We start from the raw sequence: 27018 nt of genomic DNA on the forward strand, positions 1-27018 counted from the left end.
AAAGGAAATAAAGTTAGGCAACACTTACGTGATTAGATTACTTTCAGAAACATATTTATATATAAGTTGACATAACTTCCTTTATAATATAAAAGAATTCAACGTGACTATTGTTTAACAATAAAAGAAACTTTACACTCAAATCCTTCAAATATTATCTTTACATTCTCATTATTTTAGAAACTTCATTCTTTCAACCAAACTACTTGTCTAATTTCACTACTAAAATATGACTGTCTATGAGGTTAATGGATCATAAGTTAAACACTTAAAAATACAAATACATGGTTATTAAACATTCACTAACTCTTCACATAAGGGAATTTAACTCTTGTCAATAGAGGAGCAGTATTGTTACCTGTTAGTATAAAAGGATAATACAATCTAAGTCTTATATCTCTTTAGTAGATAGTCATACATCTATGAAAGTTATACTGTTCTTCTTGTATTTACATGACAAATAACATGATATAAGTTACATGATGATTAGACATTGAATTTACATGAATTTTGGGTTTGTCTCAGATTTGAAAGGGGCTTCAGAAAGTCCTCAGGAATGTGGATTAGTTTATGGCTTTGGTGATAAGAGCCTGTCTTCCATCTATAAGGTGGGAGTGGTTTTCCTCTGGTCCAAGTGGCCTTTAGGGTCATTTCATGCTTTTAGTTCGTGTCGTAATTCAACTTATCGAAATGGTTTCTAGGAGGTCTTTCTGAGTCTGTTGAGCATCACTGATCAAACCCCCACTTGGAGGGTTACAAAGGTCAGTTCTGCAGGCCGAGGGTCAGCTCTTACAAACTAGGAATCCAGGGAGTCTGTCTCTTATTTTCCTTAAGAATCAAAGATTAGTTAACAGAATTGAAGAACAAGCGGTTGTCCTCCTACAAATGTGTTGTCTCGATCCTACAAATCCTACAACAATCCCTCATGTGGTATGTCGGTGTCTGTCATCTGGAATATCATTAAGATTATAGATCTTATTTATAAAGTCTGTAGAATCTTTTATAGAAGATGGTAAGGTCTGTGCAAAAGGCTTTATGTAAAAATCTATGAATTCTAACAAGGGAGAAAACAAAGAGCCAGTCTGAGCCACTATAGGACGAACTGGGGGATTCACCAATGTCGTATGTATCCTAGAAAGGGTGTAGAATACAGGTCAAATGGGATGTTGGCTGTATAAAAAGTCAAATTCAGATTTGGAGATCCAACCCTTATGTTTAGCGTCTTCCAAGTAGGAAAATACTTTTTTTTAAATGAATCAGTCATACTTCATTTTCTTATAAAATTTCTCATAGGATAGTTGGGAGAGAATTTCAGCTTTATATTTAATTGCATCTTGGACACAGATGGCACCTCCCTTGTCAGCAGGTTTGATTACATCTTTAGAATTCATTAGCTCTGTCAATGTTATTCTTTCTTTACTAGATAAGTCCTGGGAGTCATGAGGAGGTTGAGTAGTAGTTTCCATTAAGTCATGTTCTACTATACGACAAAAAGTATTAATAGAAGTATTAGAAATATTGGGGCAAAACCTGCTCTTAGGCCTAAAGGGGGAGGGAGGAGTTCCAATTGCAGCCTCATTGTTAGGGGAAAAGAAGTGTTTCAGCTTTATCTGTTGAAAACAAATAAATCTACTTCTAAACCAAAAACATTGATGCCTCTTCTCGGCACAAATGACAGGCCCTTACACAAAAGCTTCATTTGGTCGTTGGTCAGCTCTGTATATGAAATATTGATTATCGTGTCCCTGGACAGGCTGTCTGTCTGGAGAAACTGAAGGTGTGCATGAGCCTTTATAGTTAAGATTTGACCACTTTATTTTCCCAATTTCCTCATCTGTAAATGCTACTGATGAGAGTGGTGAGAGTGAATCAAAACAGTAAAAATGCAAAAACACAAAATAGCCCCCCCCAAAAAACAAAACAAAACAAAAAAACGCTTTAAAGCTCCATAGAGCTGAGAGGAACAAGTAGTCATATGATCCATTGTGATCCAGTGAACCCACACGGGTGACTTTAATTAATTCAGTTGATTGGATCTCTTTTCAGGACTGACATCTACACTCTCTTGTTACTTTTGTTAGGCGGGATGAATTACATCATTCTTATTAATACATAGAGATTGGTCACATCATGTAACTGCCAGCATGGGTCCATCCATCCTAAACCAAAGCAGAGGTCACCTTTTTATATATATATATATATATCATTTATAATAGCCACTTTAAGGTTTAAGGTTTAGTTAGGTTTAGGCATGAAAAGTAGTGAGGTAGTTGGTTTTGGTCTTAAAAAAATAGAGAATAGAGCCAGACTTATCATTTAAATGACTGATTATGAAAATAAATTTCTGTCAATCAACTAATCGATTAATGAAAATATGCACTCAGCACTAGTGTGACTGTGTCTTTCAAGTTAAGTAACTGCTGTGCAAAACTTTTAATAATTGAGTCAACAGTTTTGTGTAATTGTGGATCCTGACATGTTTGCTGACATTGAGAGAGAGAGATTGAAGAAGGCCTTTACTATGCAGCATCAAGAGCAAAGACTTAATGAAGATATAACAGGAGATCAGATTAAGCCCATCTGAGTCTTTAGTGTGATTGATTATGGTGGTACACAGCAGCTAAAAGCAAACGACAGCTTGTGAGTCATACAAACATTCTCGCTCTCGTCAAGGTGCCTCGCTGAATTGAAAGATCTAATATTTGAAAGAGAGTTTTGACATATAAATAATACATGGAGAGTCTGAATGTGGTGTTTTGTTTAAAAATATATTCAATTTCATGGACAGATTCAGATAAATATGCCTCCAGTATGGCATTTACAGTTGGGCATGGTACAGAGCAGCATGAATCTTTTAAATAAATGTTTAAATCTTTCCACTCTGCTAGTTTTGCAGCTGACACTTAATTAAATCCATTTCCATTCATTTCATAAAGCGCATTATTTTTTATTCATCTTGAAATAAAGTTCATTTGGGAAGTTCATGCAGAGTAAATAGGAGCAATTTTGATCAAAACAGCTTTTTCTTATTTTATCTGTCTACCCCTCCCTCCCCTGAGAATTCGATTTATCTATCTTTTTCGACCTTGCCTCCTCCATCTGTCTCTCCCTCCTCTTCTCCTTCTTCTTCTCTGTCTTCCTTCTCTACCTCAGCCTGCAGCTAAACCCTGGAGAAACGGGAACTCGACTCCCTCAGGTCCCCGTCAGCACCACATCATAGAGACTCTGCAGTGACAACGCTCCACAGTAAAGCCTGTCACCCTGTCAGTCACACACAGACACATACACACACACAAATACGCACCAACAACAACAAAAAAATGCACGTAGACTCATTCATGTACATCTATGCACTGTATGTATAGTGGAACCGCATGTGTACAGAGTGCACGAACCTGCACTTAAAAAGAAACACCGTAGGCGTTATCCTAAAACAATTCTGCATACTCACAACCACAAACAGAGACAGACAAAGGCAGACACACACTCATGTGTACACGAGCACCATGGAAGACTGGAGCCTTCCCCGAACACAGGCGACACTGACTTTGTATGGCAAGCTGAGAGGAAGTCTACAGCGGCTGTCACAGCTGCTGCGCTCTGCTCAGTACACCCAATCTACAACAGTCAATATTTACAGCCCGCCAGAGGAGATGCTCCCCGCCGCCAAAACCAACCATTTCACTGCACCTGCTGCCTGGCTAATTAGACATTTGTCTTTCATTTAGCCAAGCTTGAAATGTGGGAAAGGCATCAAAGACATGCAAGGAGCATCCTTCATATTCGGTTTCAGTCAGGGCTTATGCCAAAAAAGAATAAAACTGTTGTTTGTTGTTTGTGGGTTTTTGTTTGTTTTTTTTACCATTTCTGAAGATGTGAAGAAAAGTTGGTACAAAGGTTGTCAGTCTGTTCTTCCTCTTATGAGATGAGTTAAATGCCAAACAGCAACTGTTTTTCATGCTAGAATTAAGCTTTAATGAAGCAAATGATACTTTTCACAATGTCTGTGTTTTTTCATCATGTTTTAAGGGAAACTCAGCATCATCTGTAAATGTTATTTAGCTGTGTGCTCTGGAATATTTTTTCATCCAGAAGGTTAGAAGAGTTTTTGAAGATTCAGAAAATACCATAAGAGTTTTTAAATGACTGTCTGGGGTTTTCAACAACTGACGGTTACCTCTTTGACCCAAATTTATGCTGATACATGAGAGGCACAAACTGGGGCTATACGAGCAGTAAAACTGGACTGGTATGCTGGTAAATCTGCGGGTGGGAATAACAAACAATGGGCTTAACAGCCTTGTTGAACTGCACATTTGAGTGATAATTCTCTGTGGGTTTGTCACTACGAGTGACCCTTTCATATCACACATGGTCATTTGAATAATTGCTAATATGAAAATATTGATTACTGTAATACACAGGCTTATTTAGAAATAAACTGAAATCGACACATGCCATGGAAGGGGGGAAATCAATCTAAAACCTTATGGAAAACTTGTCAGCAGTGCTAATGTACAAGTAACATTATTGCAAGTTTGACATCGATGAGGAATGTTATTTGCCTGAGTCCAGACCTTTGAATCCACCCACTCCACCGAATTGAGTTGACTGTTTCTGTTGGTCCAGCATCATGACATGAAACAGCAGTTTCTCAGTTGAAAAAGCGATCAACTCAATGAGCGCCATGGGGAACTAACGACTAACCAATCAGTGCCACGGGCGGGACGAACGCCATTGTCAAGCTGTTGTCAAACGTCAAGCTGTGCGCCGGAACCAAGGAGGAGTAAAACTAGGCAGTGCTGATCAAATATGAATTGAGCTTCTGTTACTGCATTGCCTATTTCTTCTTCTACTGCTAATGCTCTCAGAAACATGGTACACTGTTTAGCTGTAATATGAGAAAGTTTGTGACGTGGCTATGTTCAAAATGGACAAGCCAAAACTAAGCACCACCCAACTCGCAGTACGTCACCCACCACGTCACCACCAGCCGGAGCGTTTAGTGGTGATTGAATTGAATCCCCCTCCCCCACGGAAATCAGTTAGAGTGAAGGCAATGTCAGACTGAAGTGTAACGAGCTGACTCTGTCTGATATCAGGCAAGAATGTTATATGACATGTAATTTGCCCTTTTTTTAATTACACCATTATTGTGTAGGCTGATTGAGCCACTTCACCATTTCCATGTACTTTTCAATCCATTTGCGATGTATCATGTGTAGAACAAGCAGAGTCTAGTGTCTCTGATGTAAATTGCCCGCCTGAGTGAGCATTGTTGTTGTTAAACCCTCTAGTTCATTCTCTTTTTTTCCCCCATTTCTTGCCCCTGTGTCTAAACTCTGATTATCTGTTGTCGATGTTGCTCTCAGATTTCAGCCTCGGTGAGTCTTGTACCACTTCACACTACGTGAGCCAGATGAAATCAGACATGTTTGAAAACATCTTGTCAGCCTGCAGTGCCACAGGCTGCAGTCCTGAGCCTGTTCGCACTACAGGATAATCTGCCTAGGATGCTGGGATGGTCAAGTCAGGTGTAGAATTACTGTTAAAATCGTCTGGTGTGACCTTGGTTCGGGAGGGTTCTGCTGTGTAATAATGCAGAGGCTGTGGTCTCTTTCTCCACTTTTCCATCTCTTTTCTCTCTCTTATCTCACTCCGTCCAACACGATACCCCCAAAGCCCAAATGTTTTTACTTTTACATTCCATATTCAGATATTTCTAATTGAGGTGAGAGCTGTGGGCAATAGTAGTATGCTTATTGGGGAAACTTGCCTTTAGGACCAATTTGCTATGACAAAATGACCTCTTTGAATTTATCTTATGGGCGAGGCAAAAACTGAATTTAAATGAAATTTCTCATTATTCATGTTCAATGTGTCCATAATGGAGCAATTAGCAGAGGCTACTTAATTGCTGCAAGCAATTAAAGCTGTGAAATTGCATGTTCAAATAATGCCGGGCTCTGGGATCAGACTGGGAACATGATTTAATTTAATTGCTTGTTATTGAGGAAATTATCTGCAGTGTCATGGGGTTATCAATCAGTAAAGATATGTGGAGGAAGAATCATATCTAACATCAACTCTAAAGAGAAAATTACCTTTTTGCATTTTTAAAATCTATGTTACCTTCCCTTATTTTTCCTCTAATATTAATTTATTCTAATTGCAAGTTAAATTTGCTTAAGTTCACAGCTGGAGTTTGGTATGTGAACATACATATTAATGAAAACACAAATCTCACACACTCCTGCAGCTCTAAAACCACACTGATGGGGATGATTTTAATGGAAAGATGTTGCTAGTAAAAGTGAAGATACAGAAGACAGACTGTAGTCGTAAAAAAAGGACAGCTAAAAACAAATGTTGCATACATGTTGTCAAGAGTTTCCCATTGATGTGATTTGAGGGGGAAGTTTTCTTTTTGTTTCTTCAGCTTTAAAACTGGCCTGAGAATTTCCATCACCCTACATAACACATTTGGTATTTCCAGCAAAGGACATAAAATGCACTCACAAATAAAAACCCAGAAGTGACGGAGGTAAAAATGAAGGGAGAGGAGGTGTGGCACAATACACTACCAGGCAAAATTACTGCAGCCCCACTGACAGCAGTGAATAGACAATCTGTTTAAGATACAGTCTATGAAGCTACAGTAAGCTGACAGCATTCCATCCTTCGATCACTGCTCCTAGTCGATATCACAGTCAGCCCCAGAAATATTTATTAAAGAGCTGATTTCTTTTTTTTTTTTTTTGTACGTGCACGCTGGAAAAGCAGAAGGGAAGGGGGGGGGGGGGGGGGGGGGGGGGGGGAGGTTGAAAAAAATTGGCACTCTCACAAACCTGGATGGATTCTGCACAGTTAATTAAGATAAAACGATTCAATTCTAGAGAGATCGAGGCAGCGATTCAGTGTGCGCGGGACGTGGGGGCCATTCTGATTAGCAGCCAGCCAGCACATTCCTCGACATTTTGATGCGAGACAATCTTTTGCATTTTCAATTACACACTCCAACAGCCCTCTAACTACCAAAACCAAGCTCATTTGCATGATTGAAATATAATTATGGTGTACCAAAAACACAGTTCTGTTTTAGTTCCTGTTACAATCCTTTTCAACCCCCCCCCCCCCTCCTGCTTTTCTTGCTGAAATCAATCTCCGGTGACGGACTCATAAGCAAACGCATCAAAATAAAGGTTTGACTGTTAGGGAAATAATGAAGCTATTGAAAGGCTTTTTACATTAGGTTGAGTATGGAGCATACACAGCTGCATATTCCCCATGTCTGTCTATGCTAATCATTGACAACTTATTCACTGAATTTACTATTTGATAGAGATATAATTGTACTTACATTTCTTTTCTCATTTTCAAAATCTACTGTATCTTGACAATTTAATTTTTGTTTGCATAAGAAGAACCCTGTCAAAGCATCTCTTGCTTGTTTCATTTTGCCCCAGGGTAACACACCGGTGGCATGTTATTTTTTTTTTACCGTTTTCTAGAAAGTTTTATCTCTTTGCGGTTAAACAAGCGCTCAAAACCAAAGTGGTGCGAAACAAAAGTATGAAATATTCTGAAATATATATTTGAAGAACACAGGAGGCATTTCATTCTAGATATTTTTGGAAAGTCAACCTTGGCTTGGAGCCCTGAGTCATCAGTGCCTCTGCGAACCGACTGCAACGCCCCAGCATAAATGACAGCTGGTGCCAGAGAAAGTCTGTGCATATACTCTATGTGTGTGTGCGAGTAAGGGAATGAGAAAGATAGGACAAAAAGTAAGAAAGAGAAGCTTCTGACATGCAACTATTCTGCATGCCTCGCTTGTCTCCTTCTCCTTCTATGCTTAGTGAAGAGATTTATTAATAGAACCAATAGAGGCAGACCAGATGGCTGTTATGACACTGTCATATCTTTTCATGGGTCACTGAGCAGCTCTTGGGCATTAGCCTGTTTTCTGTTAGCAGCATGCTGGTCATTTCCCTGCAACACACACTCCTGTAAAGGTGAAGCTTTCTCACCTGACACACAGATGGTATTTACCCATCCTCTCAATTATCAGCAGCTGGGACCACCGCTGCCATGATCAGTCAGCAAGTGGATGCTCAATTATGTGCTTGTGCGTGCATATGCATGTGCATGTGTGTGTGTGTGTGTGTGAACGTGCAGGGTAATCCCTTGTTTTTTTGTTGTTATACACTCTAGGTTAATGCTGCTTATGTATTCCCCAGATAGTGACAGCATTGATCTGTCAGATAAAAGGTACTACAGTATGAATAGTAGTGTGTAAAATAAAAAAGATTCCACGACATTTTCCCTAACACCCTGGAGTGAGGTTTGAGAGCAGAATCAATTGTTGGACACACACAAAAGACATTTTCTCTGTTGTAAATCGTTAAAACTTTAAAGATTTTAGCACAGCACTGTTTTCTGGTGTTTGTTTTTATCTGACAGGTCAAAAAGGAGGGTGATCCTTGGCTACAGTCCACGAATCTTCAGATTATATCCATGCATTGATACTGTTGAGTCGTGGCCGTAAGCACCACTGAGGTCAGGACCTCGGTATTTTTTCCAATGTGCATATTGTGATATAACTGCTTAAAATGACTTAACTTTGGTACAGCAAAGCGATGGCGATGGTGCATGTGCATGCATGTGAGCCCATATATGTTTGTGTGTAAATATACACAGGATAGTGCACATGTATAGTGTATGTGTCAGTTGTTGTGTGAATGTGGGCGTACATGAATACTTCAGAACATAACCTGCTTTATAGGATTTGTGTGTGTGTGGCAAGTGGATATTGTTGTCATTACTACAGTATCATTTGCTCAACACGGTCACTCTATGATTACACATGTTGACAGGCAGTAGCTGAATGGAAGCATACTTTGGGTAACCAGACAAACTACTGATTTTTTACTTAATTTTACAGGACTGTTGAGTGTCATTCATCCCCAGACATCATTTGACAAATAGCTCATGTGCGGTCACGCTACAGACAGCAGCCATTCATTACATTTTATGCCGACTAGTTTCACCTGAGTGATTTAGCTAGCTGATGGCAGATGGCAGATGAATAAACTTTAAGGAAAATGCTTTTCTTTCAGTTCAGCATTTGACCCTGTGTTTACTTTCTTCACTGTGTCAGAGAAGAGAATGAAAAAAATAAGACATATAAAGCTGAGTTTTGAGACAGGAGAAGAAAATGTGGGACAAGAGGTGAATGAGAGAAAGAGAAAGAGAGAAGGCGATGGAGATGACAGAGGAAGAGCTGCAGGTACTGCACACTATACTGCACATAATGCAATCTCAAGCAAAAGAATGAAATAAAGAACATGTATCTAATTTTACTAAATTATTTATATCCCACTGGCAGGAGACAAAAGTGAGGAGTCACAAAGAAAAGGACAGGCAGTGAACACAGAGGGTGAGAGAGGAGGAGAAGAAAGAGAACAAAGAGTTGAAGATGGACAGAGAAGTGAACAGACAAGAATATTGTTGAATGCAAAGAGACAAGAGGATATGAAGGAGAGAGAGCAGGTTATGGAAAGAAGAAAGACACAGAAAAGGAGGCTGACCAAAAGAGCACAAGAGACAGTGAGGAAAACAAGAGAGAGACACCAGACAAGCAGAGCATTACTGGAGGAGAAGAAAGGTGACAAGAGAGAAGAGCAAGATGAGAGACAAGAGAGCTGACATCAGTTAAAGAAGACACGTTTCTACATGAGCTGGATTCAGCCAAGTTGAAAAATAAACCACTAACAGATGAGAAAAAGTACTGCCTTCTCAAAAATAAATGGGTCATACATAACTATAATTACCCCAAAACAAAGTTTGGTGAAAAGCAATTACACTGTAATGTAAAGTGGGAGGAGAAATATCCTTGGCTTAGATATTCAGTTTAAGAGAAGGCTTTTGGCATCATTTTTTTCCCCTCCAAATTCTTGTTGGTTCTTCATTTCCTTCAGACTAATATATTGCAGCTTTAAACTGATTCTCTTGCATTATTCCTTGAAAGATAATTTATGTTATTGTCCACTGATATGGTTATAAGCTATTGTTATCCAATTTTGCTTCGCATCTTTCGCATCTTAAAATGCACATATTCAGATCAGGAAAATCTGCTTTTTTTTCAGGGAAGCATACCATGGATGTATAAAGAGAACTGGATACAGTGTCAGAAGCAAGGCCCCGTTCATTCCTATGAAAGGTGCTCAGTGGTGTATGGAGCCAAAAAAGCCACTTCCTACTGTAAAAAAAAAAAAAGACCTGAATGAATGCATGCTGCGCACAAACTATGGGCCCAATGCGCCTCAAATGAGAAATGAGAAACGCTCATGAGAAAGCTCATTTTTTGGACTTTGGTCAGTCATGTGTTGAGTAGTTCAAAACAGAGCCAAAAGCCTTCTCTTAAACTGAATATCTAAGCCCAGGGTATTTCTCCTCCCATTTTACATTACAGCTCACCTTATATCAAAACATTCAAACTTATAACTTCACAGATTTACAACATTCCCTCTAAACTTCCTCTAAAATGCTGTCACTTTACACTTTCCAACACTTCATTAATCAAGTATTCAATCTCCAGTTTTCAGCCTTCAGCCAACCAGTTGCTGTGATTCTTTTGGCTCATGCCGCTACATGACTTCTTCCTGACAGTGTTGAACTGGATCACAGGAGATTATACATAAAAATTGTGCTGTTATTACTATAGATTTGTGCTGAAAAAGCTAACTTAACTTAACTCACTTATTGGTATCAGTCATGTTGTTTTCAATGAGTCATTATGGTCTCAATCACTAAATTCAGGCCCTCTAATGAGTATGCTGGAAAAATGTTGGAAACTATTGCTCCATTATAACATTTGAGGACTTTGCTAGTAGCTTTGATATCTGCCATGTGAGCGTTGATTGACAGCAGCGTTGATCGCCTGTTGCTCTCCCCTGGCTCCAGGACTCGCACTGAGTCAGACTATCATTGCAACATTTTGGTAAGTTTAATGTCACTTGATTATGATACCTGTCCTGTTAGCACAATTTAGCTAAAGTAGCTCACGTTCACTTTGGTCCAAAGTAGCGGGGAGTGTTTCCAGAGTGTGAAACGCAAGATCCCGCACCACTTATTTGGAAGGTTCTGGCTCCAAATAGAGAAGATGGCGCCAACCATAAACTGCAATTCTCGGTCACATCACACCTGGTTATGTCTATCATTATATACAGTTTTTTTGTTGATGTCATTTTAAAATTCAAGGTTCTCACAATAAGTTATGTTCATTCAGGTGGCCCACTCAGTTATTTGTAGGTTTCATGTTACCTACAGAAAAGTATTCCAGTCGCAGTGAGGTATGCAGATTATAAATGTGGGAAAAGTAAAGCACAGGTAGAGAAAAGGAGAGAGAAAAGTTGGATCGGTAAACTCCTATAGTTACTGTATATCCTGACTCAAGCCACTGTGTCTACCTCATACCCCTTCACCTCCAAATGTGGAAGGGAGGAGGTAATGGAACATGAATAAGGAGCAGCATATTTTTGGAAACAGAGTCAGTACTCATTTTCACCCTGTATGAGCTGTATGTGACCATATATAAGAGTGGTATTTGACTAAAGTGAGTCTTCAAAGTAGCCGTATTGTGCTGAGTTTTTGGTTTGATTGTGTGGTCATCTGTGCAAACTCACCAAAGCAACAAAAAGTGCTCGGACAAGCGGTGGTGGACAATCCCTTCATTAACATAAGAACATCCTCCATATCCTGACTGGATGCCCTCTGGTGAACCAGACTGACCTGACTCAGCAACTAAAGTGCACGGAGATGCCCCTTCACTCCAGCTTTAGTTATTCTACTGTATAGAAGAGTCATTCCTCTTTCTTTCCTGGGAGATAAAGGCAGTTAAATCCTTAAGACAGTGGTGTAACAAAGTTATTGTTTCCTCAGATAATGAAATAGCTGATCAGTAAATTCCTCTTCATACTGTAGACTCAAATGTGCTATATGTGGCATTTTTAGATGTATTCTTCCTGACTTTTTGCTCTTTTTGATACATTATAGTTGGTTAAGTGAAGATTCACAGGAGAGACAGGGCAAAGATCCAGGAGATGACAGCAAACACTACAGCCTTGAAATCGATTTGGGCTTTACTTTAACTCTGGCCAGAACCGTAGCCTTTCTCTCAGGAGTTCATAAACATTTTTTTATGCCAAGGACACTCAAAATGCCTCAAAAGGTGAAACAAAACAATACTGTGGTGAGTGTATTGTGATCTGATTAGGAAAATAATGACATTCAAAATGATAATGTAGCTCCATTTTCTATTATTGTGTTCGAATGATTCAGTTTATTAGTCTGTATTATATTTGTTTTTGGTTGTTTTTGTTTTTAGTCAGTTTCAGATGTGTCTTCTGATTCAGACATCTTCAACAAACATTTTAGCAGCATTAACAATACTGAATATTTCCATACACCCTGTGTGTGCTGCAGTTACTCTATTGAAATGATGTATGTACCTCATGGGTTTGAGACAAAGACAGGCAGAAAGAGGTGTGTGTAAAATACTCTTTAATGGAATGGGAAGGCTAAAAAAAAAAAAAAACTAGATGTAATGCAGAATGTGGAACGGCTCTTACCTGCTCCACAAGTGGAAACAACACATCCTGAGTCATGTCACATATGTAATGAGCAGTGTGAGTGTGAGTGGTCCCATAACTTCAACCTTTCCATCAGGTTTCCCAGAAACGTCCATCACAAAGTATTCCTGGAGCAATATATATGTTTGCACAGACAGTGGGGTTACTTTGTGCACTGTGAGACTAAAACGAAGGCCTTTAGCTGCTCTTTGCTGCAGAGAAGCAACACGTTACTGGCAGGTCCATATTTATTATTTGTTTGCTAGTGGAAGCCTTGTCTGCATTTTGTGCGGCTCCTGTTTTCATCAGGGCATTTTAATTGGAGTAAAATATCCATCTTATACCCCCTTACCACCAACTGGATCCTAGTACTGGTACTGGGCTGGTGCTGGTCCACAGTTGGTTCAACTAGCAAATCCTCTAAGAACGAGCTTGCTTTTCCACAGGCTAGAGAGCCAAGTTGTTACATAACTGTACACGCCTCCAGTTTCCTAGCAAAGCTAACTTCAAGGACTCCAAACTCAAACATAGTAGGTGGCAGTAATGCACCATAACGCCTGCCATAAAATACCTGCCATAAAACAGAAAAAAAGAAGAACTTCAAGACAAGAAAAACTTCAAGCACAACAACTACATATGATCTATGCAGTTTGTTGTGCCACTATGTGTTATTGTGATACTATGTTTATTCATGTTATTTACCTAATTTATGTGCACTTGTTTCATTTCAGCTCAGTGTGAGAGTCTTTACTGCTTTTTACTGTCATTTATGGTTGCGCTGTTTCTCTCCTCTGCTCTGTGTTTCACTGAGGGCGGGGCTCAGCCCCTCCGGCTCCACACACACGGAGCGGATCAGAGAAGAGACAGATAGCAACAACTACACTTGTACGTTACTGCAAGTGCAATAAAAGCTTTGCGAGAAAAAAGCCAATAAGAATTATTTATTAATGTAATCTGTGCAAAAGATGGATGTGATGCAGACACATGACTGTGACTAACTCGGGCAGCTCCTCACATCCCTGAAAACATAGTCAGCAAATTTCCAAACAGGCATTATTTGAATAAACTGACCACATATTGGGAATGTAAATGGTTACTTTCTCGCCTGAAAAAATATTAAAATTTAATGAAGAGACATATTTACAGCTTTTAGCCTGGCTCAAAATCTCCACCCCAATGTTGGAGATTTAGTTTTACTCTGGAACCAGTTTTCCTGGCCGAGATCCAGCTCTTTGGCTGTCGAAACGCCAAGAACTGCTTCAAGATTAGGCACTGGCACCGGCCCTCGAACTACCTTGGTCTAAAAGGGGTATTAGACATCATCCAACACCAGCTGATCATTTCACTTCACCCTTCTTTACTACTACTATTTACTTGTGCATTTGGCACAAGTAATTAACCTCTACTTTATTATGACTGGCTGATGGTTGCTGCTCATGAAAAAAGACTGTTGAAATTAAAGAAGGCCTATTTAATGACTAAACAAAACAGGAACAGTCTTGTGTGATGATTAGTTTTAAGTCAAGCAAGTTTCATTTGTTCCACAAAACCTACTTTTTACTCACTCGCTTTTTAAAATGCAAAACAGAAGCGAATGGTTGCTGAGATCTAATGGTCTCATTTGTTTGCATTAATTGCACTAATGTCTCAAAATTAATGTGCCGATGCTTTACTGAGGTGAAATTGCTAAATGCAGCAGTTTCAAAGTTTTCAGTCCCACTTTAAAGTTTCAATTTGTGCTCATTGACATCGATGGACACACACGAGCAGTTTATTCCATCTTTTTGTCTCAGAGGTGTTCAAAAATGAACTTCAATTGAAGTTCAATCGAAAAGTTTAGCTGGCAGAAAAAAAAATTCAGACAAGTGAAGTATTTAACATACAGATTTAAGGCACAATTGAAAGCAATTTTTGTACAGACCCATTTTCCACACTACTTATACATTTGGCACCTATTATTGTGGCCAACCTTTATGTATATATAAGAGTGTGTGTGTGTGCGCATAAATGTGGGCGATGTGCCTGAATGCTTGAATAACTTTAACATTTGTTCATATGAGTGTATATGTATGCACATATCCTGATGTTTGTGTATTTGTATGCACATATTACACAAACTCCATCAGCAAACATGTGTGCAAACAAATCCAAACTCACATTAATCATTACTTGTTTTGAGCAAGCTTTCCCCATGATGGACTTATTTCCCATTCAATAGCGAGCAGAGCCTGCCGGGGGCATTTTAGTGTTCCACCTCCTCAACATTCCTGAACATTCTTCTTCATTACAATGCCGCAACACCACAAACATGACCTGCACCAATAAAATGTTCCATTAATTTTGCCACAGCCCAGAATAGCTTTTCTGCAATCCTTGTGCTGAGACAGGGATTCGGCGCCATGCGATGTACTGTAGCTGCCCCGAATTATCATACAAAAGAAATAAAGAATAAGATTTCTTTATTTCACGCAGCCCCTCATCAGACACTTATGCACACAACACAGCTACATCAAAGCAAGAAATCAATTTATTTTCTGCTCTGCCTTATTCAGTCACCGCATGCAGTCCCCAAGTTTATGAAGACACACATAATAATTAGTCTACAAAGACTCGCTGAATATTCAGTGGTCCAGATCCACTGTCTCATTTCACCACAATGTAGAATGAAAATAGATGGGTACATAACACAGGACTGATTTTTGATTAGCTGAGCCAAACACTGTGCAGCACAAAAGTAGATTGGTTACATAGTAAAAAAAAAAAAAAAAAAGATTCATTTCACTTTCCTTTCCTGCACTGCTTTGAAGGATGATCCATCTAAATGTATTACATCACTAATAATATATAATGAGCTTATTTGATAAGATAATGTTATATTTAGTAAGATATTAGTTTCGGTCACATTGAACCCATTTCTCAGTACAGTAAAATGAGTCTTCTTTAGCCTTTTCTTCTCTAATAACATTATCAGCCTATCATTTGTGTGTTTCTTTTTCTCTTTTGTGTGTGTTATTTAACAATGAAAGGGAAAGAGGAGCAGCCTTTACGACGGATTGGAGAAGATTTCTCCCTGGCAGCGCTGAGCCACGGCAGCATCACAAACCTCACAAAGCCCGACAAGGACTCGTGCCCCCCTCCCACCCCTTCCAACCCCCTTCTCTCAGTGGCCGCTTGTCAGTGTCATGCTGCCAAAAGACTGTGTGCCCTTCACTTTGTCCCAGCTACCAGTTATGGGAAAGTGCACTGGGATTATGTACAGAATGCTCTGCGCAGTGCAGGAGCTTATACTTCACACCACAAGTCTGATTCCCATTGAGAAGGCTGTAATACCACACCTGCAGAGCCAGATAAGCCCTCAATCCTTCCTTTTATTCTACCACTATTATTCTCGTGTGTAATATCACATCAGCCAAAAAAGGGGGAAAATCATTATGAAAAAAAAAAAAAAAAAAAAAGCAGCTGTGAGCAAATGGAAATACAGCAGCAATTTATGATGTTAATACTCATGCACATACCTTATCCTCTATGGTTTGCGTGCTGTATGCACTGCTGGGTGTGCAGCAGCTTATTCGTCCCTAAATGTTGAGCGGTGAAACTTAATGGGCATACCGTAGCGCTAACGTCATAGTCAACTAGCCGATCATCACTCTGACAGCTGGAAAGATAAAGTGTTCTTATTCCAGCTGGAAAGATAAAGTGTTCTTTTTCGATAAAATTTCAGTCGGGGGTGGCATGATGGTGCAGAGGTAATTTGACAGCTGGAAAAACGGGGGTTTATGATTGATGGCTACATCTCTAATTTTTTTTTCTTTTTCTCTCGATTAGATCCACTGCTTTCTTTAAACAAGTTAACCTAAAACAGTCAGTCATACTGCAGATTTATCAGTAGACAGGCCAGCTCAAATCCTTAAGCAAAACAACTTCAACAAATATAAATTGTGTTTCATCACATGGTTTTCAATGAAAAAGTAAAGACCCCTGGTTAAGGTTGAAATTTCAGAGAGAAAGAGTTATTTATTAGTTACTGTTCTGTAAAAACAAACAAACAGAGGATTTCCTCAAAAATTAAATCCTGACAGTACACAGGATGAGCAAAGCGTCGCACTCCTGACTGACTGACACAAATTTGGTGTCTGTACTCTACACAGCCGATATGGTCCAAAATACTGATTGTATCTAGCAGGACCCTTTGATCTGCTTTCTAACCCACTTAATTAACCAGCTAGACCCATTACAAAACCATGAGAGTGTTTAATATAGCAAAGTGAACCATGAATTTAAAAGCAGCATGGTGCCGTTTCCTAGCTTTGATGAGGAGACACGACTTTGTGAGCATGCAGTGCTGCGGCGGTGGAAAGCTGGCCAGGAAATGTCAGGTCATCAGAATCCTGTGATTGCAGCACTCGGAATCGTGAGGAGGCGGGGGGGTGAGGGGGGCTGGACGGAGCACAAAAACATTTTTAAATGTAAATCCAATCTAATGAGCTCACCATGGCATAATTTAATCAAATCTACATATGAAAGAACCTCTTCCCTGTACGACATCAGGATGGAAGTGGTAATAATTAGCTTTACAGATTGGAGGTATATCCTGGCTTAAGAGGAAATCCAACCTAAGAATGGCAAGATAAATGTTTGCAGTGCTTACTCATACTCACACTGTAGACAAGCAAAGCAAACATGTTTTGAAGGCAAGTAGACAAAATAATATACTACAGAGAGTGAAAGTGTTTGATGCAAGACCTGAAAGGTACAATTTTTGAATAGCAGGGTTCCTCACTATGATGAAAGGTAATCTGTGTTTTGTTTTTGCCAGGCTGATTCAATTTGTTGTTTTTTTTTTACTTTCTGACTCCTTCAATTTTTATCTATAACTATTGTTTTTAAGCTCCAGTTCCTTTTTATTTCACCTGAATAACATTTTTTTGTACTTTACTATCTGAACAGCAACAACAAGGAGAATTCCTCAAGTCATTTTCTCAATATAAACGTTGGCTTTTAAAGATTTGCAAATGTTTGTGTCCTCACTGTGCTCCAGGCTATAAACACCCTTTGCCACTAATTCATAGTCCACATACTATACATATAGTACATTTTAGCCATGTTAGTGGCATAGCTCTATGAAAGCCAATGTTGGTCTTTTGGTCAATCTGTCTGTCGGTCCACCGCTTTGCTCCAGACTTAAATATCTCATCAACTATTAGATGGATTGCCATGAAATTTTGTTCAGACATTCATCGTTCCCAGATGATGAATCAAAATGACTTTGGGGATACAACAACTTTGCATTTAGTGCCACCAACAGGTCAAATTTTTCATTTATTCAGTTAAATATCTCAACATCTGTTGGATGGATTGGCGCATATTTTGGTGCAGAAATTCATGTTCCCCCGAGGATGAATCCTAATGACTTTGAAGATCCCCTGACTTTTTGTCTAGAACCACCATCAGGTCTAAATTTCAGTTTCAGTACTAACAGTTTTTTTTAGAACAAGTGTACAGCCTCACAGAGTTGCTAGCATGCCCATCTGTTTTATAAAAAGGAGAAGTTCGCAGTTTTTCAAGTCTGACTATAGTCAGCTGAACATGTGTACATTGAAATTGTTTTTGCGTGCTGCAATTATTCCTGCAGTTCATATTGGCCATTAAGAGATCTCTTCCTGCAATGGAAGTGCACAGTCCTCTTTCTGTGCAAAAATGTAATTAAACCTATCTAAATATGAGGCTTTAGCAGTTTGAGTCAAGTGGATATCTTCCAAAGTCAAGGTCTTCTTCGTACAAAATTTACTATTTGTGTTACTATCCATCCACTGCAGCTCACAACGCAAACAATGTATGTGGAAATGCAAAGAGGACATTTTATCCCCCATGTTCCTTTTGAAACATGTTAGGAGTGGGTCTTTTAATGGCCTGTATGAACAGAGGGATCATTACAGCAATGTACATATGGTCACCTGACTATTGTTTTAAAACTGACTTGAGAAATTACTCTATATTGGAGGTAGTGGTGTTAGTAGTAGTTAATTACTCATTCTGTCAACAGAACATTTATCAACTTCTTTTCAGCAGGTCATTTATCAAGGAGAAATGCCAACCACTTGCTAATTTTAGATTCTTAAATTTAAGGTTTTGCTGCTTTTCTCTATATTATATCGTTGTAAATGAATGTTTTTAGGTTTTGGTCTGTTGGTCGGACAAAACAGGAAACTTGAAAACATCACTTTTAGCTGTGAGAATCTGTAAGGGTCATTTTTCACTATTCACTATTCTACTATCTGAGGTCTTAAAACTGTCAACAACTAAATGATGAATTGATTATTCACAAAAATAATCAACAGCTTAATCAGTTATGAAAATAATCTTTGCAACCTGGCTTTATATGCTTTTTAACAATCCTACCACACAACCACCACACACACACAATTTACAACCTTTAAAATGTACCCCAAACTATATATGTCTGACATTGACTCAGTGATATCTGTCTTTACTAACCAACTGTTGTGGTTTAAACAAAGGCTACACATCTGCTGTTGCAGATAACTGTGCCGGACAGGCAGTCACTGCATAAAGAAAAGCTATCTGATTCTGCATCCTGGCATGCACGATATAGAACAAAGATTGCATTGCAATACAAGGACAAACATGTAGCATGCTGTTCTGTCAGTTCTTCTTCACTGCACGACAATATATCACAGGATTTCTCAACATTTTCTGGCTCCTGAGACTTTCTTTTTCGTTTTTTGGTCCAAAAAAATCTCATGACCTTAACAATTAGAGAGCTGGCGAGTTGTCAAGTGAAAATGAGCTTGGCATATTTTATATTCTGTTCTATAAAGCATTGGGAGGGAGGGGGGGACAATGATATATCCCCAACCTATTTTTATATTAAATTATTTAAAATCAATATCAGTCAGTTACCCTCCTGGGAAGCCATCAAGGAAACCCACATGGGGACCAAACCAGAAGGATGACAAACTAAAGAAAATTAAAGTGCAGATAGAAATCACACCTCAGGCTGTGAGGTTTAAGACATGAGTGGACCACATCAGTCCAGCTGTCTACCTCATCAGTTACCTTAAATAAAAGTGGCATGTGTCCCTTCATGCCTACTTTGGTTAGGGTGTAGTGAAGGGCATGTATCCTCACTACAGCCTGAAACACTGTATTCATAGAGATTACACACACACACACACACACACACACACACACTGGCTCAGAGACGCCCAATTACCTGCTGGAAAATACTGGCACCCAAGAGGCCCCAGACCGGTACCAAGAGCCCACACAAGGCTCACTCACTCAGCTCCAAGCCCACAGCGAAACAAAGGGGATTTCATGTCTCTGTTTAAATCCTTCGGCTTTGGATACATTTCGGCTCCCCCCCTATATGGACCTTTTAAGAGCTGATTTATCCTCTATTAATGAGGCACTGGGCCCAGTTCTGGCCCTGGGCATGCTAGGAGCAGCACAGTATATTGCTCATATGGGAAAAGGGGAGAGGATGACTAAATAAGAGACATAATAAAATCACTGTTATTGCCTTAGATAGGGTGCAGGCACATGCTAAGCTTAGATTAAAAGCACTGAAAATACACATTATGGCCTAAAAGTGATCAGATATTTAGGGTAATCTGATCAACCAGTTTTCCAAAGCCTTCAAATCTCCTGTGTGTTGACAAATGTTGGAACAGGATGAAGCAAAAGCTCTAAAAATTGAGGCAGAGATTTAGTTCTTCATGTATAACTCAGCAGCCCAACACAGGAGGCAGGTATGGAAGGAAATTGCAAAATCGGAGCTCAGCGCAACAAGCCCTGCCTTCTTCATTTTGTCTCTTAGTCGGGTCTGTGCAACCAGGCCGAGCAGGCAGTGGATTGGTCGTTCCTCTTCTATTTAGATTGATGCAGGTGAGAATGCACATTGGTAGGTCTGGTTACCCGTGATAATTAAATTCTAAAGAGAAGAAAGGCCATGGAGATGGCGGAAGAGTAAAAGTAATGAGTTCATGGAGACAGAGTGGAAGATGCAATGGACACAGTGGAAATGTGGATAAAGGATCTTATCATGGATAACAGGAATAAAGCATGACATATGGGTCAGCAGATTCTGCAGGCCAATGCCTTGTTGTCGACTGCATTGTGGGGGTGATAAAATGAGGGAAACTATATTTACAGCATAGCTGAAACAGATCATAACATTTATGGGCCAAGAGTATGAAACAAGTAACTAGTGGCAACAGGCTAGGGGTAGTTTTTGTGTTGAACTTTTACTTTTTTGTGATGTGATTATGTTACCATATACCATACCATATAACACAGAACAACTGAACTTCTATACTAGAAATGATTAAAAGAGCATCATTCCATGTATTTAAAGGGGACCTATTGTGCTCATTACCAGCTCTATATTTTTATTCTGGGACTCCACTAAAGTAACTTTGCATGATTCACAGTTCAGAAAACTCGTTATTTATCTTATACTGGCCTTTGATACAACCCCTCAGTTCAGCCTCTGTCTCTTAACAGGCAGTCTTATCTCCTGTCTCTTTAAGGCCTCCCTCCCAATGAACCCACTCTGTTCTGATTGGCCAACTTTTTAGAAGCCTGCTGAGGGGCAGCTGTATCAGAGTCATGGTACTGCTGATGAAAAACCAACATTTCCTGCTTTTGCCACTTCATATTAAAAGCTTTTAAATGAATAAATAATGGGCGACTTTATTGTGAAGAATTTACAGGAAATTAAATAAAAAATGGTCAACACAACAAGATATGGAGATGGCCAAGAGAACAGTAATGGAGGAATGGAGTTGGAAAATGGAAAGGTAACAAGCGGAAATGGAAGATGAGAATTTTGAAGTTAAAAGTGGGAGAGCCTCGGCGAAGAGAAAGAAAAAGAAAGGTGATTCACTGAGTCATAGTGAGAGTGAACATGAAAAAGAAACCTACATGGTTGGAATGAAGATTTGGGTTTCGAAAGAAGGTGCTGGATGTGGAGCTTTGTCAGAAAAGCACACTGTGGCAAGATGGATTAAGAATGAAGTGTGCGAAGTTAAACTGATCGACAGGAAACAATCCGGCTTGATAGTTGTTGTGTGTATTTCAAAGATATAGATGGAAAAAGCCTTGAAAATCTTGGTGGGTTCTGGGATGGATATGTACCCAGTGGCATGTTTTCCGCTTAGCAAGGAAGCTCCAATAAAAGGTGTTGTTGATGGAGTCTCACATAGAGTGGATGCAAGGAGATTTAAAGAGTGTAAAGGGGTGACATCAATAGAATGAAGAGGTTGGACGAAGTAGTTAATGAAAAAGTATAAAACTAAATCTGTTATGCTTCACTTTGATTTGGAGTACTCGCCTGTTAGAGTGTTCTTGGATCACGTGTTGTACCCAGTATGGCAGTATGTTCCCAAACCTTTGCAGTGTAAGAATTGTTGGAAGTTTGGTCATTGTTTGTATTTAGGAGTGATTTTGCCACATGTGGTAAATGTGGGGAGAATGATTGTGAAGGAGGCTGTGAGAAAGCTCCAGAGTGTCTTCTCTGCAAAGGGAATCATGTAGCATGGGAGGCTAAATATCCAAAGAGAGTGACAGAGGCAGAAATAATCAGGGTTACATCTACGAAGAGACTTAAGCATGAGGAAGTAAGTAAGAAATATTGTGATGTGAGACAAGAAGCTAAGGAGGAAAAATCAGCTAGAAAACATGACAAGTTTTGTTTTATAAGGATCAGGTGAGGTTTCTGGCCTTTTTGGCAATGGTAATTAACAGTGCTGCTGAAGAAGAAAGAAAATCTGAGAAAATTGACATAATTGTAGATACAGCAAGGAGATTTCTGGTTGCTGTGGGGGTTTCTGGAGAAGGTGTGCAGCAGCTGCTGAGAGAAGCTTTTAGTTTCTCTGAAAACATCTAAAAAATTATAGCAGAGTGGGAAATGGGTGAGAAATAAAATGACTATTTTATTTAGTCAGTTGAAATTTTAGTTTAAATCCAGTAGATGGTGATGGATGGATGCCAACTGCCACGAAAAACCAATAATAATAAGAAGAAGATATGGGCATATTTGGAGCTATTTGTTCAGTGGATCAGAGAGAATCAGCCGAGCAGAAACTGCCACAGTGAGATGTTTGATGAAGGGCTGCAGACGACCAGCACACCTCCAACAGGTAAACAACTTATTTATTTAGCCATGCTGTGTAATGGAAAAACACTCACAGGGTGCCAGCTCAACTCATGACTCGAGTCATGCTCGGCGTGACTACCCCCAAAACATTGGAAAAATGCCATAATGTTCTTGGAGCGGAGCGGTGAACTTGTGCGCTGTGTGTGGAGCAGATGACGATATAAAGAAATCCGTCATGAGTTGACGTCAGCTCAGGCTGGAAGTAGAAAAAAAACGTTGGAAACTGAGCGTTCAGAGCAGTCTGAAGCCGGTGCTTTTTGCTCACAGGGATTACTTCTATACATTTACCTCATTATTTGAACACTTTGGCCATGTTTAATATGAACATTGTAACATTATATATATGACTGAAATATGAGTCCCCTTTAAATGACAAGTACATTATTAAACAACTCATTATTTATACATTAGTGGAAACATTTTCTTTATCCTTCCTGTTTGTACCAAGTGATATTAAACATATTGCATGGAGATCCTAATATGATGCAATTTTTTGCTGGTAGTAATCAAGAATTCCTATATATTGTACTGTTAGAAGGAAAAACCTGCCAGCAAAAATCCTCTCAAATTTGCCCATGATATTTCTCTATTTGTCTGTTCAGCTTTGCTCTTTGATGAAAGAAACTGGAACATGTGAGGAAAAAGAGGTAAATGAAGAGGGGAAGGAGAAAGGTTGTTGGTGATGAAAGGGGAAGAAGAAAGATGATGACGATATGAAGGTGAGGGGGAGGATGGAGGATGGTAGGTGGGGAGAGGAGAGAGGAGGGGGAGCAGAATAAATGAGGGTGACAATGAAGAAGACCATATGTGAGGATTCACATTTCTGATTACAGAGCCATATTTGGGCAAACTATGCGAAAAATTAAGAGGCTGAGAGTTTGTATGTTAACACTGCTAATGTACACACAAACACACACATACACAATGCTCAACTGTTGAGGCTTAAAAACAGATTTTTCTCATTCCGTGATGACATCTGCTGCACGGCTGCACAGATTGCAATTTTCTGACCTAATAGGGCCTACCAACTGGCCATCAGCACATTTAATGTTAACTAGAAATTGACCAAATAACAGTTTTTTAAGGCTGCTCACAATTTTGAGTTCAGGTCTGGCCTGAAGCCAGCAGATCGATCAATATTTGTGTCTCATTCTCCTGGCCAGTGTATCACAGGGCCAAATAAACCATATAGCCACTGAAAAGCAATCCACAACACCTTGGTACTATATGAAACGATGCCTGACCCTATATTTTGTGCTTACACAAAGTTATACTGTTAAAACATCTGGAGGCAACTGCATACTGTGCATACTTAGCACATTAACATATAGAATACAAACTGTCAGTGCTCTAGTTTGTTTCACCTATCAGATGTTCCATGCATGACTGCACATTTCTGGTAATCTGAGGCAAATATTACATAATTATTTAGTTTGAAAAGTGCTGACACTATTCCAATCTATTTATCACTATGGTTGAAGTGTTCTGAGCCTCACTTGGCTTGCTGCGTGAAAGTATTAACACCTATATGGATATAGGTTTTGGAAGATGGAAGCCCTATTGCTAATACATTTTTTTATTGGCTGGAGCCCTCAGCAATGTTTACCTCTCTTGAGGCAGTGTTGCTGAAAATTGGTAAGGGAATTGAGTCTTGGTTTGGGAGCCACATTCCTAAAGGTGTGGAATAGCTTCCCCTCAGGTTTCAATTCTGAAGTGTCCATCAAGTTTGAAATTAAAATTCACCTGTCTGTGTGGGGAGTTTTTTTTTTTTTTTTCTTCTCTTTTGCTGTTGTTGTGCTGAACTTTTCGAGTGGTTATTTTCTCATCTCTTAACATCTGATGAACCGGGTGCTAAATCAATCAATGAGAAACAGCTTTTAAGCAGAGTCAGACATTCAGCTAAACCAGGCAAAGAAGAGACAGATAGATATAGACAGACTGAGAAATGCTGTGGCTTTGGGGACTTACAGAAACAAGAAAAAGACTTCATGACAGTGCCGCCCATCAGGACTATTTCCACTGTTATCAATCAGATTCCCCTGCTGGACCCAAAAAACACTGAGGCAATAGCTTGCTGCTCTGACCTGGACAGATAACAGCAATACCAGAACAATCTCCTATTACTTTTGTCATCGTCTCTTCCTTGGTACCTGCAGTATCTGCACAAAAAGTGACATAACTCTCTTCAGAAATACAAGAAAAGGAAAAGGTTATTGTCTCTCTCTGACAACTTATTGCAAAACTTCTCCTTTTTCCATAAAGTGATGCAGTGCGAGGCCACCTCAGCAGGGGGTTGAAGCCCAAGTGACAGACTTGGAAGAGAGGAGAGCATGTACTATACCTCCAAAGTCTTGTGGGACCTAAGCCGGTGAAGCGAGATAAATATGTGATCTGTGTCTATCTTTCATAGAGGAAGTGACAAAAATTCTGTTAACATTTTCTCTCTGCTCTGATTGCGTAGGTTCTTTCATTTCCTTCTGATTCACTGGGTGAGCGCTGAGTGTTCTGTTAGTTATGCTAATTGTCTCCAGACCTCCCGCAGAGTGCGATCCTTTCCCAGTTGGATGGCTGTGAAGTTGTTTGCCCAAGGAGATCAGACTGTGTGTGTATGTGTGTTTACAGTGTGCTGCTACAACGTGTCACAAAAGCTTTAGTGATGCTGCACACGTGCGTTTGTGTGTGATTATGTGTGTCGGGGTGCATCGGCACGGATCTTCATGCGCCAGCCATGGTTAGGCGCGCTGTATTCCCCAATCCTCCAAACACCCACAGTGAAAGGAGAAAGCAGGGAAATGTTTCATCTTAATGCTGTCATATATCGATTATTCTCCATTTCATCCTTTTCGTCTTTGATCCTATTAGTAAAGCAAAACCTGTGGGAAAAGAATGACACTTTGCACATTTCTTTTCCCCCGGTGGCTTACATCCTATGGATTTCTGGGAAAGCAAATGACCATGTCCTATAACTGAAGAAATAGTTAAGGAGTAAAATCCTTTCATTTGTCATGCTGTCTAAAGCCCACGCTTTTCTGAATTCAAAGTTTTAACTCAAAGTATGCCTCAGTATTTTCATGAGCTGAGCAGCACCAGACGTGAATAGTGTTTTTCCAATTATAATTATCAATAATTGCAAAAAAAAAACCCAAAACAAAACAAAAACACATCTATCTGAGCAATCATGCTCGACACACTTTGTTGGCTTGGAAAGACCATTATTGCTGTATTTTGAATTCTCTGCACAGGGCTGGACTGTCCTTGTACAGTAAAGTCAGCTGCTGTCAATCACTTAGCTTGCACAGCTAATGACATTAGGTAATATTATTAGCTGACTAAAGAAAGAAAAAAAAAAAAACATCACCACCCATTTCAATAACAGCTCTCCAGCCAGATATTGTTTATGATATTTTCTGCTGATGAAACAGCCTCCATTCCCTAAATGTTATGTCTTTACTACAGACATAATCTAACAAAACAAATACCCACTTCTGCTTGGGTGCTCTGAGCATTTCTCCAAAAACATAAGGTGTGCCAGGTGGGAAAAAAGGGTGTATCAGCGGGAGACCAGAAATGCTTCAAATCCACTGAATCAATTAAAAATCCTTCTTTGCCAAAAAAGCATTCAGTGTCAGCACCCCTAAGAAGAGCTGTTTATCTGGGTCATCCAGGCACAGCTCATATACTGTATGCCTGTGTTAGAATTGAACTTTTCTCTGATTATTTTCTTCACTTAAGGTCTTTCCTACGAAAAGATTAATGTTGCAATAAACAACTCAGAAACGATTTCTCATTTTACATCAGATATTGGGGTTTTTTTTCTCCCTTACCAAGATACAATACAGTTGCCATGGTAAGGCTTTTTACATTAGCCTGACCGTATGGGGGAGACAACATTTGATTAATTAAAATTTATTTTCCAACTGCCAATATGTTTTGACAGAAACGTAATGCCCTCTCAATTACATTTTTTGTTAAATCAAAATAATGAGGATATATTGTTAATTAAACTGAAATTAAATCATTTCATCTTCCCATAACTTTTAAGTGCTTTTGTTGCCACATACACAAACTCATAATTATGTTTCCTAAAAAATGTAATTCCAAGGAGACAGGGGGTTTTTTTCCGACCATACCAGCTTTTACAAAAAAAAGAACAAAAGTGTACAGAAATATTTATATATATAAAGAAGGATGCAGGCAAAACTGAAG

General features: G+C 39.3%; 1 protein-coding gene and 1 long non-coding RNA gene across 4 annotated transcripts in view; one reads left to right on the plus strand and one right to left on the minus strand.

Annotated features, from left to right (window-relative positions):
- Window positions 1–27018, minus strand: part of si:dkey-112m2.1 (transmembrane protein 132C) — a 177473-nt gene that overhangs the window by 143255 nt on the left and 7200 nt on the right. The gene's annotated exons all lie outside the window — the stretch shown is intronic.
- On the plus strand, window positions 8–26489 carry LOC122968707. Its single transcript, XR_006398870.1, has 4 exons — window positions 8–892; window positions 5235–5240; window positions 22155–22161; window positions 26478–26489. It is a non-coding gene; the product is annotated as an uncharacterized LOC122968707 (long non-coding RNA).

Source organism: Thunnus albacares, chromosome 18, assembly GCF_914725855.1.
Source record: "Thunnus albacares chromosome 18, fThuAlb1.1, whole genome shotgun sequence".
Lineage (NCBI taxonomy): Eukaryota > Metazoa > Chordata > Actinopteri > Scombriformes > Scombridae > Thunnus > Thunnus albacares.